The sequence below is a fragment of the Nuphar pumila genome, chromosome 4, assembly GCF_984573655.1.
Source record: "Nuphar pumila chromosome 4, dmNupPumi1.hap1.1, whole genome shotgun sequence".
Lineage (NCBI taxonomy): Eukaryota > Viridiplantae > Streptophyta > Magnoliopsida > Nymphaeales > Nymphaeaceae > Nuphar > Nuphar pumila.
This window is the reverse complement of record NC_143252.1, coordinates 131,948,937-131,964,150: the sequence shown is the minus strand read 5'-3', so window position 1 is coordinate 131,964,150 and position 15,214 is coordinate 131,948,937.

Below are 15,214 nucleotides of genomic sequence, written 5' to 3'. Positions count from 1 at the left end.
CAAGGGTGATGGCACGATAGCAAGATGGCTCCAAGACTTTCTTCTTCCTGCTCTTAGCTCGCGTCCTGGATGTTTGGGGTTTTGTAATGGATTTTCCTTGGGATATCCGAATTTTATACTATTTGAAGAACTTCTTAAATGAAAGTGGCTTTTTCAAGTGTTTGCAAGTAGCATGGGTTGTGCGCTTTGGTTCTTTTAGCTAACGCGCCCAAAGTTGTCAGCTTGCCTTTCTGAAATTAACAAAAGACTAGTCTTCCGATGATTTCATAAACCATCTCTGAGATAAAGAGATTTCTTTTTAGTCTATTGTCTATTTTTCTGAAAGGTTTACAAGTTTAAAATTTTGGGGCATTACAACTTGGTATCATAGCTAAGAGAAGCAAGGATTCTTGACCATTGAGCATCCGCATCGCGCTGTGATTATACCTTTCCTCTTACTTAGTAGGTGTATTTTGCATTGTTAAGCTAAGTGGCTTGACACGCTTTGCTTATGTACCAACATTGCTGGGTTTTCATAAACTACTCATGTTAAACATGAATAGTACTTATGTTTTTGGCTTGTTTCGAGCTTCCTGAAATTTCTAATTATTGGTATTCCTTGTTTACTCCAAGAATGGCAAGAAAGTCGAATAAAGGGTCTGCTGACGAATGGTTAGATCAGCGGGGATTCGTGATGGGTTCTATAGGTTCCTTAGCAGCGGCTATGCGAGACCATATTCGCTCCCAAAGGGGACCAACGCCCGTTCCTGAGCCGAGGCCGCATACCGCAGTGATGTATGAGAAATTTTTGAAGCTTGACCCCCGACCTTCTATGGAAGCCCAACCCAGACATGGCCGATAACTGGGAGAAGGAGGTGAAACGAGTGTTCGAGGTCTTGTCAGTGCCTGATGACAAGAAGACGTTATTCGGGACCTTCAGGCTGAAGAAGAATGCCCGCAGTTGGTGGGACATGGCCCGGGGTGTGCAATTTTCAGAAATTTCACCCATTCCTTGGGAAGCTTTCAGAAAGGCTTTCTTGGAGAAGTACTTCTCGCCTTATGCAAGGGACAAGAAGAAGGTGGAGTTCTTGGAGCTCATCCAGGGCAATTTGAGTTTGATGGATTATATCGCCAAATTCCAGAGTTTGAAACCCTACTGCCCCAACCTGTTTGCGAATGATCGCGAGCGAGTAGAAAAGTTTGTTCGGGGGCTGAAGGAGAGACTCATGTATCGGGTCCTAACGAGCATGCCCTCGACCTTCTTTGTGGCAGTTGCTACCACCACCCTCTTGAGTGAAGCCTGGGAGCGCACTAAGAGTACTCAGGGCAGGAGGCCACCCACTATGGGTGGTGAGCCGAAGACACCTTTCGGCGACCCAGGCAAACGATTGTTCTTTCCTGTAAAGAGCGAAGGAGGAAGGAAATGATATCCTCCTTCGAAGCGTCAGCGACCTCAGGGCAACCCTTCAGCCAGGCAGCAGGCTGGCAACGTATGCCTCAGATGTGAGAGATCTCATATTGGGCAGGCATGCCTGCTCAACACAGGCGAATGCCTGTATTGTGGCAAGATGGGCCACTAAGCCCGTGATTGCCGCAAAAATGCGATTGACGACTCCAGGCAGAACACCGGAGCACCTCTGCTCCCTCAGCCACCCCAACAGCAACAGCAGTATCAGATGCCACAACCGCAGACGAGCGGTCAGAGGAGGGCTCCAGGACGTGTCTACACCGCCAAGGCCGAGTAGTTGACCAAGGGTGACCTAGTTCAAGGTACCCTTTTTATCGCTAACCAAGCGGCCTTTGTGCTTTTTGATTGTGGTGCCACACACTTTTTTATTTCGGTAAATTTTGCTGAGTTTTTGCACATACCTATAAAACCATTACGTAATACCCTTGAAGTGTATAACCCGATTGGGAAAAATACTATTTGTGCGGCCTACGTACCAGACTTGGACGTAGTCTTGGCAGATCGACATTTACCGGCTTGTGCTATCTTGCTAGTGATGATGGAATTTGACGTCATCCTGGGCATGGATTGGCTGCACAAGTATCATGCCAAGATTTTCTGTTGAGATAGCAGGATTGTCTTATCTTCACCAGGAATTTCCAAGATGGAATTCAAGATCGTGAAACCCGTTCGGGCGAGCAAATTGATTTCGTCACTAAAGGCGCAAAGCTACCTAAAGAAGGGATGCACTGCCTTTTTGGTTAGTGTCATCCAGTCCGAGCCGATGTGAGTCCTGATGGGAGACTTGAAGGTTGTTCAAGATTTTTTAGACGTCTTCTCAAAGGAATTGTCGGGCCTTCTTCCACCTCGAGAGGTGCAGTTCAGCATCGAGTTGTTGTCGGGTACTGCGCCAATTTCTAAGGCTCCATATCGAATGGCGTCAGCCGAGCTCGAAGAGCTCAAGAAACAGTTGCAAGAGTTGATGGATCAGGGATTCATCTGCCCCAGTGTCTCATCCTGGGGAGCTCCTGTCTTGTTCATGAAAAAGAAGGACAAATCATTACGGTTGTGTATCGATTATTAGATGCTTAACCAGGCGACAATAAAGAATAAGTACTTATTGCCATGCATCGAGGATCTGTTCGACCAGTTGCAGAGGGCCAAGATCTTCTCAAAGATTGACCTTAGATCTGGGTATCATCAACTCAGAATTAAGGGAGATGATATCTCCAAGGCGGCCTTTCAGACCAGGTACGTGTATTACAAACTTACGGTCATGCCCTTTAGACTCACTAATGCTTCTGCAACATTTATGGATCTCATGAATAGAGTGTTCAAACCTTTCTTGGACACCTTCATGATCGTGTTCATCGATGACATCCTGGTGTATTCCGATAGCTGGGAGCAACATTGTGAGCACTTGAGAGTTATTCTCAAAACTTTGCGAAAGGAGCGTTTGTTCGCTAAGTACTCTAAGTGCGAGTTTTGGCTCGAGGAGATCATGTTTTTGGGACATGTCATCTCCAAGGAAGGTGTGTCCATGGATCCAGCGAAAGTAGAGGCCGTACTCAGTTGGTAGCAGTCGAGGAATGTTTGTGACATTCAGAGTTTTCTTGGATTAGCTGGGTATTACCGAAGATTTATCCAGGACTTTTCTAAGATCTCTCTACCTTTGATACAGCTCCTGAAGAAAGAAACTAAGTTCGTGTAGGATGACATGTGTAAGAGCAGTTTTCAGATATTGAAGGAACGTCTTACGACTGCTCCTATTTTGGCCTTACCTTCGGGTTAGGGCGGCTTCGTGATTTACACCGACGCTTCCGGGATAGTCTTGGGTTGTGTCTTAATGCAGAACGCTAGAGTGATCGCCTATGCATTGCGCCAACTTAAAATACATGAGAAGAATTATCCGACTCATGATTTGGAGTTAGCAGCGGTGGTCTTCGCATTGAAGATATGGCGACACTATTTGTATGGGGAGCGGTTCGAGGCTTTTACAGATCATAAGAGCATAAAATATATGTTCTTGTAGAAGAAGCTGAATATGAGGCAACGACGTTGGCTGAAATTCCTCAAGGATTATGACTTTACCTTATCCTACCACCCAGGAAAAGCGAACATCGTGGCCGACGCTTTGAGCTGCAAGTCTCCCAGCATTTCCATTAATTTGTTATTCGCAGGGTGGAAGCTGAACAAGGATCTGATATCGTGGGAACCATTTGCGGTCATTCAAGATTCGATCAGTCTTTCTGGCATGGTAGCTCAACCTGAGCTATTGTCAAAGATCTTTGTCAGTCAAAAGATTGATGCGCAGTACAAAAAGCTGAAGGCTCTAGCACAGTGGTCCGATACCCCCTTCCGTTTGAGTGAGGAAGGAGGTGTATGGCATAAGAATCGTCTTTGGGTGCCAGAAGATCCTATTTTGAGAGATGAGATTCTCGTTGAAGCCCACAAGTCCAAGTACACGATCCACCCCGGCGGCACGAAGATGTTCAAAGATTTACAACGCAGATATTGGTGGAGTGGAATGAAGCGGGATGTAGTCGGGTATGTTTCAAAGTGCTTGACTTGCCAACAGTTTAAGATCGAGCACCAGCGACTAGGCGGAGTGATGCAGTAGATGGAGATTCCTCAATGGAAGTGGGAAGACATCACGATGGACTTCATCGTCGGTTTGCCAAGGACGCGGAGGAAACACGATACGATTTGGGTGATCGTGGATCGACTCACTAAATCGGTGCATTTCCTCCTTATATGGCTCAGTCAGTCACTGAATAGCTTGGCAGACCTCTATGTCAGGGACATTGTGAGATTGCACGGTGTTCCTGTGTCAATCATCTCTGATCGTGACCCGAGGTTCACCTCCAGGTTTTGGGGGCAGCTGCAGTTGGCCTTGGGCACAAAGCTAAAATTCAACACCGCCTTCCACCCTCAGATCGACGGACAATCTGAACGCACGATTCAGACTTTGGAGGACATGCTACGAGCGTGCATGATAGACTGGAAGGGAGAGTGAGACTCTCATACCGGGTTGGCAGAATTCGCGTACAATAATAGTTATCATGCGAGTATCGATATGGCCCCGTACGAAGCCTTGTACGGGAAGCCTTGTCGATCACTTGTTTACTGGGATAAGGTTGGTGAACGAATGATAGATTCACCTATAGTGCTACAACACTATACTCAGCAAGTGCAGATGATCAGGGAACGTCTGCGTACCGCGCAAAGTCGGCAGAAGTGTTACCTCGATCGTCGACGTAGAGAGCTCGTGTTCTCAACTGGAGATATGGTTTTTGTCAAGGTATCTCCCACCAAGAGCATTTTTTATTTCAGAAAGAAGGGAAAGTTGAGTCCCCGGTTCGTCGGACGTTTTGGGATCTTGGATCAGATCGGTGAGGCGGCTTACCGTGTTGCGCTGCCTCCTCAGTACGCTCAAATCCACAACGTCTTCCACATATCTATGCTGAGAAGATACGTTCATGACCCATCACACATCATTCATTATGATAATGTGGATATCAAAAAAGACTTGACGTTCGAGGAAAGACCAGTGGAAATCGTTGATCATTGAGACCAAGTACTCAGATCGAAGACGATTTCTCTTGTAAAAGTACGTTGGCAACACCATGGAATAAATGAATGTACATGGGAGCCTGAGTCTGATATCAAGGAAAAATACCCTGACTTGTATTTTGACCAATGTATGCATTAGAAATTTTGAGGACAAAATTATTTTTTAAGGAGGGTAGGATGTAAGAACTTCAAAAAAAAATTAATTGATATGGGATAGATCCGGACCCGACCCGAGGTCACCGCCCCTATTTGTCATTAAAAGACAGCGAGGCAGGCAGGCGGAGGGTTACGAAACCCCCCTCACTGACTCTCGCCCTCTCGTTTCTCTCCCTTACCCTCTCGCTCTCTGCAATTTCTCTCTCACTCTCTTGTCCCCGACTCTCTCCCTCACTGACCCTCTCGTCTCCCTCTGTCTCTCTCTCTCTCGCTCGTCCATTGTCACCGACGCAGGCGACCCCGACAACCTGCGACCACCGGCGACAAGCTTCTCTCCGACGAGCTTCCTCCGAAACTCCCTAGTACGTCGGCGTCTCCTCTTCTCCCCTCTTTTCCTTTTTTTCTCCTCTTTCATCTCTCTCCCTCTCTTTCCCCCTCGTTTTTTGGTTACGCATGGAGGGGAGGGTTGAGCCACCTCCCTGCTGCCCTAGGTTACAGGGGAGGGGTAAAGCCCCCTCCCTACGAGCCCTTTTAGCGAGGGAGGGGCGAAGCCCCTCTCTTTGTTGTGCAGGGTACGAGAGGGGCCGATTCCCCTCCCGGTGCCCTTCTGGCTGCAGGGGAGGGGCTGAGCCTCCTCCCTACTTCCGTTACTGCAGGGGAGGGCCTGAGCCCCCTCCCTACTTCTGTCATGACAGGGGAGGGGCCAAGCCCCTCCTCCTTGCCCCTTTTTGTTGTTCCAGCAGAGGCCATTGGCCCCTGCCCTTTTTATTTCAGCAGGGGCTGCAAGCCTCTGCCTCTTTTTTATTGTTCTAGCAGGGGCCATTGGCCCCTGCCCTTTTTGCTTGTCAGCAGGGGCTGATGGCCCCCTGCCCTTTGTGCATGAGCCAATACCCTTAGCCGACAGGCCCGGGTAATCTTCAGAAACTATATCGTGATGGGGATAGATCATTGTAATTGTTAGTCTTCAACAAAGAATTCCTAGTAAGCGTAAGTCATCAGCTCGCTTTGGCTACATCCCTCTTTATGCAGCAAGGGTCATTTGGCCCTGTCCCATCTTTTTTTCGAGTCAATTGGGACGATTGGCCCCAGACCTATGTATCAGAGAAGTCGAGTCTTCTTCTTGCTTTTGCTTTTGTCTGGGTTTGCATGTTAATATCGCATATTTGCAGCTACGACGGATCCCACTCGCGCTCCACGACTTGAGCTGTCAATCGTGTACATCTGCAGACACCAACAAGCTCGTAAGTCTCTAAGGTAGGGGAAGATTGCACGGGAAGACTTGGATGATTGAATTAAGTTCAATTAAACTAAAAACGATCATTAAATGAATATATATATATATACAAATATATATATTTATACGAGTATGCACTTCACTCAAGGACGCGGTTTCACGATCCTTTCCTTTTGCCTTCTATCAGTCTTTACTTGTCGTCGCGCATCGCGTCGAGATCTTGCGTTGCACTTCTGCTTACAGTTTTTACTTTCCGTCACGCATCGCGTCGAGGTTTAGCATTGCACTTCTGCTTACCGCCTTTACCTTGCCGTCGCGCTCTGCGCTTAGGCTCTTGCTTTTGCATATGTGTTGGTATTGCCTTGCTATTGCAGATGACGCGCAGATTCTTCCTCTTTGTGTAAGCCTTAAAGGCGTCCTCGTGGAGGATGTAAGGGGCATTTACCACTCTCTCTCTTGCGGCGAGAGTTGAGTTGAGAGCTAGTGTTACATCCTCATCTAAGGAGAGGGATACCTTGCAAGGATCTAGACTCTTCGAGTATGCAGTCCTGCAAACGAGTTGAGGTTCGAGCGAACTACTTAATAGGGGTTCTATTGAGAAACCTGTATTCCGTCTATCGAGGCCGGTATCGAGTCATGCGAGGCTTGTAGATACCCCGATAGCGGATGAGATTCTAGAAAATTGCATACATAATGTTGGCACAAGGTACTGTTGTTTCAAAAGATAAACATTACGTCTTTGTGAAACACTCCTGTTGAGGCTTCTATCGAGGAGTTATACCCCCTTCATCCTAGAGTACTTGTAGTCGTGCACGACACGTCTAGTACTGCGATGATCGGATGAGACGGTTGTGCGACCTCGAACAGTGCTAAATGCACAATGCTGTAATCACATAAATGGCCTCATATTCGCCTTCATAGGCAAGATGCTCGAGTGGTTTAAAGACCACAACATAGGATGGATCGTTAGTTAAGCAACCCCTAACGCACTCATTCGCTTCTGCTCTTAGCTCACGTCTTGGATGTTTGGGGTTTTGTAACAGATTTTCTTTGGGATATCCGAATTTTATACTATTTGGAGAACTTCTTAAATGAAAGTGGCTTTTTCAAGTGTTTGCAAGTAGCATGGGTTGTGCGCTTTAGTTCTTTTAGCTAACGCGCCCAAAGTTGTCAGCTTGCCTTTCTGAAATTAACAAAAGAATAGTCTTCCGCTGATTTCATAAACCTTCTCTAAGATAAAGAGATTTCTTTTTAGTCGCTTGTCTGTTTTTCTGAAAGGTTTACAAGTTTGAAATTTCGGGGCGTTACAATAACATTGCATATACTTGATGAATTTCACACATATATCACGAAGTTTGTGTAAAATTATGTGTGAACCTCGTGTTACTCTCAAATTTTGAAACATCACATACTTGACAAAGTTTGCACATATGTCACAAAGTTTGCATAAAATTATCTGCAAACCTCGTGTTACTTTCAAACTTTAGAATATCGCATATACTTGACGAAGTTCGCATAAAATTATGTGTGAAACAATTTAGTATAAAAACTGAAACACTATCCCAAGGCTCTTTTCACATAATTTTTTGAGGCTCTTTGTGTTCCCCAACAAGTGGTTTTCAACCTGCTTTTTGGCAACAACTTTTTTGACAGTATTTTTGTTAATTATTTTGGCATCCATTTCAACAACTATTCTAGTGTGACTATTAGCCCAATATTTTGGTTTCACGTTAGTAGCAAGATAATTGTATGTGAGTTCATCTTGCTTTCAAATTAAAAAAAATAATAATTGTATTATTTTCTCATGATTGCTTGAATTGTACTTCACCAAAGTACACTGAGTAGTGAACCGAATTTCTTAAAAAAAAAATTGTCAAATGCTTCATGCAATATCCAACATGATATGTAGACCATATGTGGGGGATAACATACTTTAGACCTTTATGCATATTAGAGATAATTGTAAGCCCTAATCACTCTTTATATTTGTTGTAGCGTACGAGTTCTTCCTTAAGATGCTTGAAAAACTACTCTAATAAATTTTTTGGCTCCTTATCAACAACTGCAAATGCTATCGAAAATATCTCACCACAAGGATCAATACCATGGGTCAACAACAATATACTGACATATATTTCTTTTAGAAAAGTATCATCTACCATAAGAATTAAATGGTATATTTTAAAAACCTATTAATGCTTAGACGAAAGGATAAGAATAAGTACTGAAATTGATTTTTTTGATTGGTCTGAATATACCCCACCGATCCTAGGTTAGCCTTCATCAAATGATCCAAATAGATGAGAATCATCTTGAATGAATCTTCAAATGAACTATTAAGTGCCTTCTTAGTATGTTCCTATCCGCGTCGTGCTTGTTTGTAAGTAACATCCACTCCTTCCTCGCGACTGATGTCATTCATGATTTCTCTTGGAGTTATATTTAAGTTATTGTGCATGCACTTGTGAGTAACATCTGAAATCTACTTAGAAGATACTTTTTTCACTACAAGGTTGCTCAGTGATCCACCACAGGTATGCTCGCTTTGATACTTTTTCACTTGAAAGAATCCTGCTTTGCACACCTTTGTGTGGATCTTCTATGGGCAAATTATAGTGTGCATATTTTTTCTTGTGCATATGACAATGTCTCGGTTATTGCAGCTCTTCAAGAATTTTGTTTTACAGTTATTCCTGATCACATGATCTTTCAAAAACTCATGACAATGTTGGAGATCGTTAGCAATTTCTTGATTGTTTGAGTCTGTTGTTAGCCAATAAAATTGTTCACAATCATTAAGTGGTTCGTTACACAATTGGTCATATAAATGAGATGTCTCCGCTTAAATGATTTTCAATTGCTCTTCATTATATAAGAATCCATTGAACAAGAACATATTCAACGTCTTATTAATGTAAAAACATAAAATAGTTCTCATGCCCAACAAATGCTCATATAACTTCTATAACATACCAAGGCTTTAACTTTTTAAGTGACGTTCATGCATCGCTTTCACCTGTTATTATTTGTCTCATCTCATCACTATCTTTGTTCTCTTCCATTGACATGGTATAGTCATCATCATCGATATCATGTGATTCTTCACTACTACCACTAATTGACTATTCGATTGCACAAACTAAGTCAAGATTCATTGTATATATCACTTTCAATCCATCAATGCATTCAACATTCCTGCATTTTCAATATTCAAGATTAACCATATATGTAAAAATACAATAATTGCACCTATATCTTAAGCATAAATTATAACTTGTACTTAGCTTTATCACTGGCACTGGTTTGCCGACGTGGTTCCTCATCCTCTGCAGTGATCCTTTAACCATTAACTGTTTGAGACAGTTGGATGATCGAGAAAGGACTAAGCTCGATAGATGGTGCTTGAGTTAAATGCATGTTCTTTAAAGGATCCCCATCATTTCATTCATCAACTCCTTGTTTGACTCTCAAAGCAATAAATTTTTCTTCAATTTTTTGAGCAACTAAGCAAACATCGCCACTAAATAACATAGATTCTACATCATCATCTAAGACCTCTATCCATATATGTTGTCATTTAATTTGGGATCTCCCATATACCGGAGTATAATTGACTCTTCTGCATATCCGGTTTTATGAGACATTAAAACTACAAATTCCTTATAGCTACTATTTTTGGAGACCAATATAGATCTTCAAGCAGGGTGATTAATGTTACAATAGTATATTTGAACCCTTTTAGTGTAATGCCCAAAAATTTTAACCCAAATATATACATGATTTTTTTTATAACATTGTAAATGATGCAAGACCTTATAGATGACAATGTTCCAACTATACTAAGCACTAGGGAGCCTGCCTGAGTGCAAACACAAGCATATATTAGCTCACTAGAACTAAGTTTACGAAGGAGACAATCAAGGGCATGAATTCTCTATAAAACATAAATACAATGGAAACATTCATTTGGTTCTGGTTAGAATTTTGAGTAGTTTACACATATTTTAACTCAACATGAAACTGAATTCGTTCCTTGTATGGGACTTGGGTTTAGGTCCAAATCGTGAATCAGTTCCAACTCAAGAATTTGAATCTAAGGTATAAAAGAGACAATACAATACATGAACCAAATCAAATAATTCATTAATTAAATCAACTATTTGGAAACATTGGACTCTAAGACCTATAACATTATCTGAACAAATTAACAAGTCTTAATAATAATAGGTTGTTCCCAAATAAAAATCTCAAATATAAAATATTTGGTTTGTGGCACTACCTGTAATATCACATCATCACTCCAACTCATTTATTCATTATGAATGGTTATGATATAAGGGTCAAACTCATTGAGTAGGAACACAATAACAATACTTGCATATACAAAACCAAGCATACATGAAATCATACATTTTTTTAGAATATATGCAATGCAATATAACAATCATATTACAATCAAAAGAACAATTACAATAATTAAATTCATGCAACATGCTACATAACATGCACATATCCATGATTAAGCATTTAAATTATTAAGAGCATAAATCAAAGAAGGACCATCCTTAGAGAATATTAACGTATATAAACCAATTCAGAGATGCTTGCAATCACACAAGATAGATAAACCAATGCATAATGCATGAGGTAGCTTTTATCTTCCTTTCTGACATCACTTTTGAATACATAGAGATGTTAATTATAATCAATTTAAGTTTCCTCTTGACCCCTTAGTGAGTACTGTCACAGACAAAAATCGAAATTCAAAGCAAACCCAAAGTATATTTTATTCTCACATACAATTGTATTTTATTGACATGGTATGCACATGTTCCTCAAGCTGACATCAGGCATCATCACCCTAGTTGGATAAGGCTATCATCACCCTAGGCGGCCAAGAGCATCATCACCTTAGGCAGTCACTACTTAGCATCATCGAGCATAATCACCTAGCCAATTCTTGGTATACCAATAACGCTAACAACTGAAGCACAACCACACCATTCTCCAGTCTCAATGGTGGAAAATATCTGCGACTACCATGGCTGAGGACACGAGCCACAATATCGGGCTATCAGAGAAAACACCACTACGAAGTTCAGTACTACCTTGTCTTCCACGATTTCCATCCAAGGATCCTACTTTCTTAGAGGGCAACCAAGGAGAAAACTATTAGCACACCATTTGGGTATCTTTTTATAAAAAATGATCGTATTGTACGGGTAATTTAACCCGATTTTCGAAAAACCCTATGATTTTTTATATTCTTTTGATGTCCAAAATCGCAAATATTCGACATCGTTAGGACCCTTTTACCCTTCACAATTGCGAATTGAGTCCTTTTTGCAATACAATTTTACCACCCATCAACTAGGTCCAACTCCTACTTAAATACACAATCACAGGTTTTTTATGTGAATTTAGACCTTATGAACTCGCATAAATTTATTTTGTGAATTTTGTGTAAAACTAAAACCACCAAAATCATAAATATCTCTCTCTTTCACATATAATAATTTTTTTTGCATAAAAATATATGTGAAACACCTCTCACAAATATCCTACTATTTCATATATACTTTATGAAATTGCATAAATTTTTGTGTGAATATCTACTTAAAGGGAACCAACCAAATCACAAATATGCTACTTACATATTTGAAAATTTTGTATTATATGTAAATTTTTTTAATAGTTGTGATTTTGTCAAATCATATATATATATATATATATATATATATATATATATATATATATATATATATATATATACTCATTTTTGTATGAGTGTTTCTTCTTTTTTTTTGCGTCTGCAAAGAACTCTGTAGAACTCTTGCAGCGATTTTTGCATTTCGAGGAAGTTGTGGTATCATCCTTGTGATTGACTTTCCCATCTACAGGTTCAAAAAGTGAGTTTCATACAATATATATTTGCATATATCCATGCCTATTTTCGAAAAAGTTATAATATTATCCTTGTGATCGATTTTCATTTAAGGTTTACTATGTTTATGGGTTTTTTCATAAAAATATAAATATTATTGTAGATGATTTATGATTGTTTGCTTGTCTTTAGTTAATATTTGTTATTCTTGTGTTGGTGTAATGGGGCTAGGGTTCACTATACACAACCATTAAAAGGGCTAAAGTACACTATCGTGGTTGTTGTAAGTAGTCAATGATGGCGTCTGAAAGAGCTAAAGTATACTACCGTACGTCTTTTTACACTAATTGAAAATCTGTAGTGGTCTTCAAAAATATTACCTTTAAGAAATTTATGGCTTTGATGTCTCGTAAAACCGAATATGCGGCTTTAAGATTCTGGTATAGTTATTCTCTAAAAAATCAAGAAATGTGGATAGATGTTGAGGATGATAATGATATAAAATCGATGTTATTTAGTGGTGATATTTACTTGATAGTATGCAAAGTTAATGAAGGAGCAGTTAAATAAGGAGTAGTTGAGAAAGTTGATTTCAAGTGTTATTCACAAATACATGCACGATAACCCGAAGATAACTCCAAGAGAAATCATGAATGACATCAGTCATCAGGAAGGTGTAGAAGTTACTTACAAACAAGCATGGTGTGGATGAGAACATACTAAGGCTGCATTATATGGATCGTTCAAATAGTCGTTCAAAATGTTTTTCGCCTATTTGTATCATTTGATAAATGATAATCGAGAATTGCTAGGGTATATTAAGACCAATTGAAAAAATTGATTTAAGTACATGTTCTTATCCTTCCGACAAAGCATCGATGGTTTTTGAAAGGATGCCCTCAAGTTTTTATGGTAGATGGCACATTCCTAAAAGGAATATATGCAGATATATTGTTGTCTGCCCATAGTATTGATTAATGCAGTGAGATATTTTCGATAACATTTGCAGTTGTTGATAAGGAGTCCAAATATTCATGTGCATGATTTTTAGAGGTATTAAAACACAAATTCATACACATTAATGAGTTGAGAGAGAGAGGAGTACTGACAGTTATCTCAGATAGGCATCCAGGTTTAAAATATATTGTCCCCCACACATGACCTACATGTCATATTGGATTTTGCATGAAGCATTTGCTGGAGAACTTTTCGAAGAAATTTGGTTCACCACTCAATGCACTTTGGTGAAGTGCAGCTCGAGCAACCATGAAACACTAATGCAATTATTTTCTTGCCAAAGTTAAGGAACAAATTATAGACATACAATTATATTGCTACTGACGTGGATCCAAAACATTGGGCTAACTACTACTTTCAAGCGAAAAAATATGACTGCTTAACATCTAATATAGTGGAGAGCTTCAATTTATAAATTCTCGTCATACATGACAAGCCCCTGATTCTATTTATTGAAAGGCTTATTATTTTCTCAATGTTTAAAAATGACAGTCTTGTTAAGAGAGAGAGAGAGAGAGAGAGAGAGAGAGAGAGAGAGAGAGAGAGAGAGAGAGAACGGGCCTGCCTAAAATACTTTAATATGTTTATCTTAAAAGAGAGAACAAGTCTAACTAACGCTTTTGCATACATTTGGATCACACCCTAGGGAGGGACCCACACCACAACCTATTTTAACACATTATTTTCTAATGATCAAGTCAATGATGACTTGTTTGCCACTTGTATTCTAAACCTAATCATAATATTACCCACATTTTGAAAACATCACGAGGTCTTATTGTGATATTTTTAAAGAACGAGAACATGCCCGAAGAAAAGAGATGTTTTAAAAATATCACCATTTGAAAATATCATGTTCTTATCATTATTGACAAGCTAAAAACACTTTGGAAAGTGTTCATATTTTTTGTTTATGTTTTTATGCATTTCCATGTTTTTTGTTTATGTTTTTATATATTTTGCTTATTACAATGCACTCGTTTTGCTCTGTTAGGCCTTTTCAAAAATCACATTTTTTTGTATTTTTTCCTACATCTAACACCATATATGTGATCTATAGGTTTTGTTTAGTGGAAACCGGCTTTTGGATTACCATAATTTCACCTGTATACAAGTTTTTCCGGTGATTCAAAATCAATGACTATGAAGGCATCAATTTTTTCCAACTCATAAAAATACATTTTTTTCATAAAAAAAAGCATGATCCAATAGTCGACGATTCTTGCTAAATCAAGCATGCTAAACACATCTAAAGGTTCAGATCAATCATAAAACACTTCAAACTATTGAGCCTAAGGGGGCAGAATGAGAAAAGAAGGCCTAATATGTTCAATTCTCTTATACTTTTTATATATTTTGATATCTTCTCAATACTTTTTGACAAAAGGCTCCCTGTGTGGAAGTGTTTGTTTTTTATCAGAAATCTCCTAACCAAATAACTTCTTGAGATCTAAACATAAGGTGGCATTGGGCCGGCCAAGCCCAAGCCTGTTTGGAGCTCGGCCTATCAAGCTTTGATCAAGAGCTGCCACATTTATTAATTGTTGGGGTTTAGGCCTAGTTCTTAATGGGGCTCTTGTTTGAAAAGAAACCTATTGGTCTAATGAGCCTATGTCCAACGAGTTTAACTTCACCCAAATCCATTTGTGAGTTATTTCAAATTATATTAATAAGTTAATTCTTATAAGATAGAAATACAAAAAAAAAAATCACTACAAGAATAGGTAGCAATAGCAACGACATTTTAACAATGACTCAAAAAAGTACTGTTGTTGGGTGGACAATAGAGGCAACATTAAAGGTGGCGGCTGATACACAAGTGTTAAAGAGTCACTTTCTCAAGAGGTCTTTGATAACCAATGGCAACCATATTAAGCAATAAGGGCCACACTTTTAGTGGCTGTGTATTAGTAGAGATTTTTTA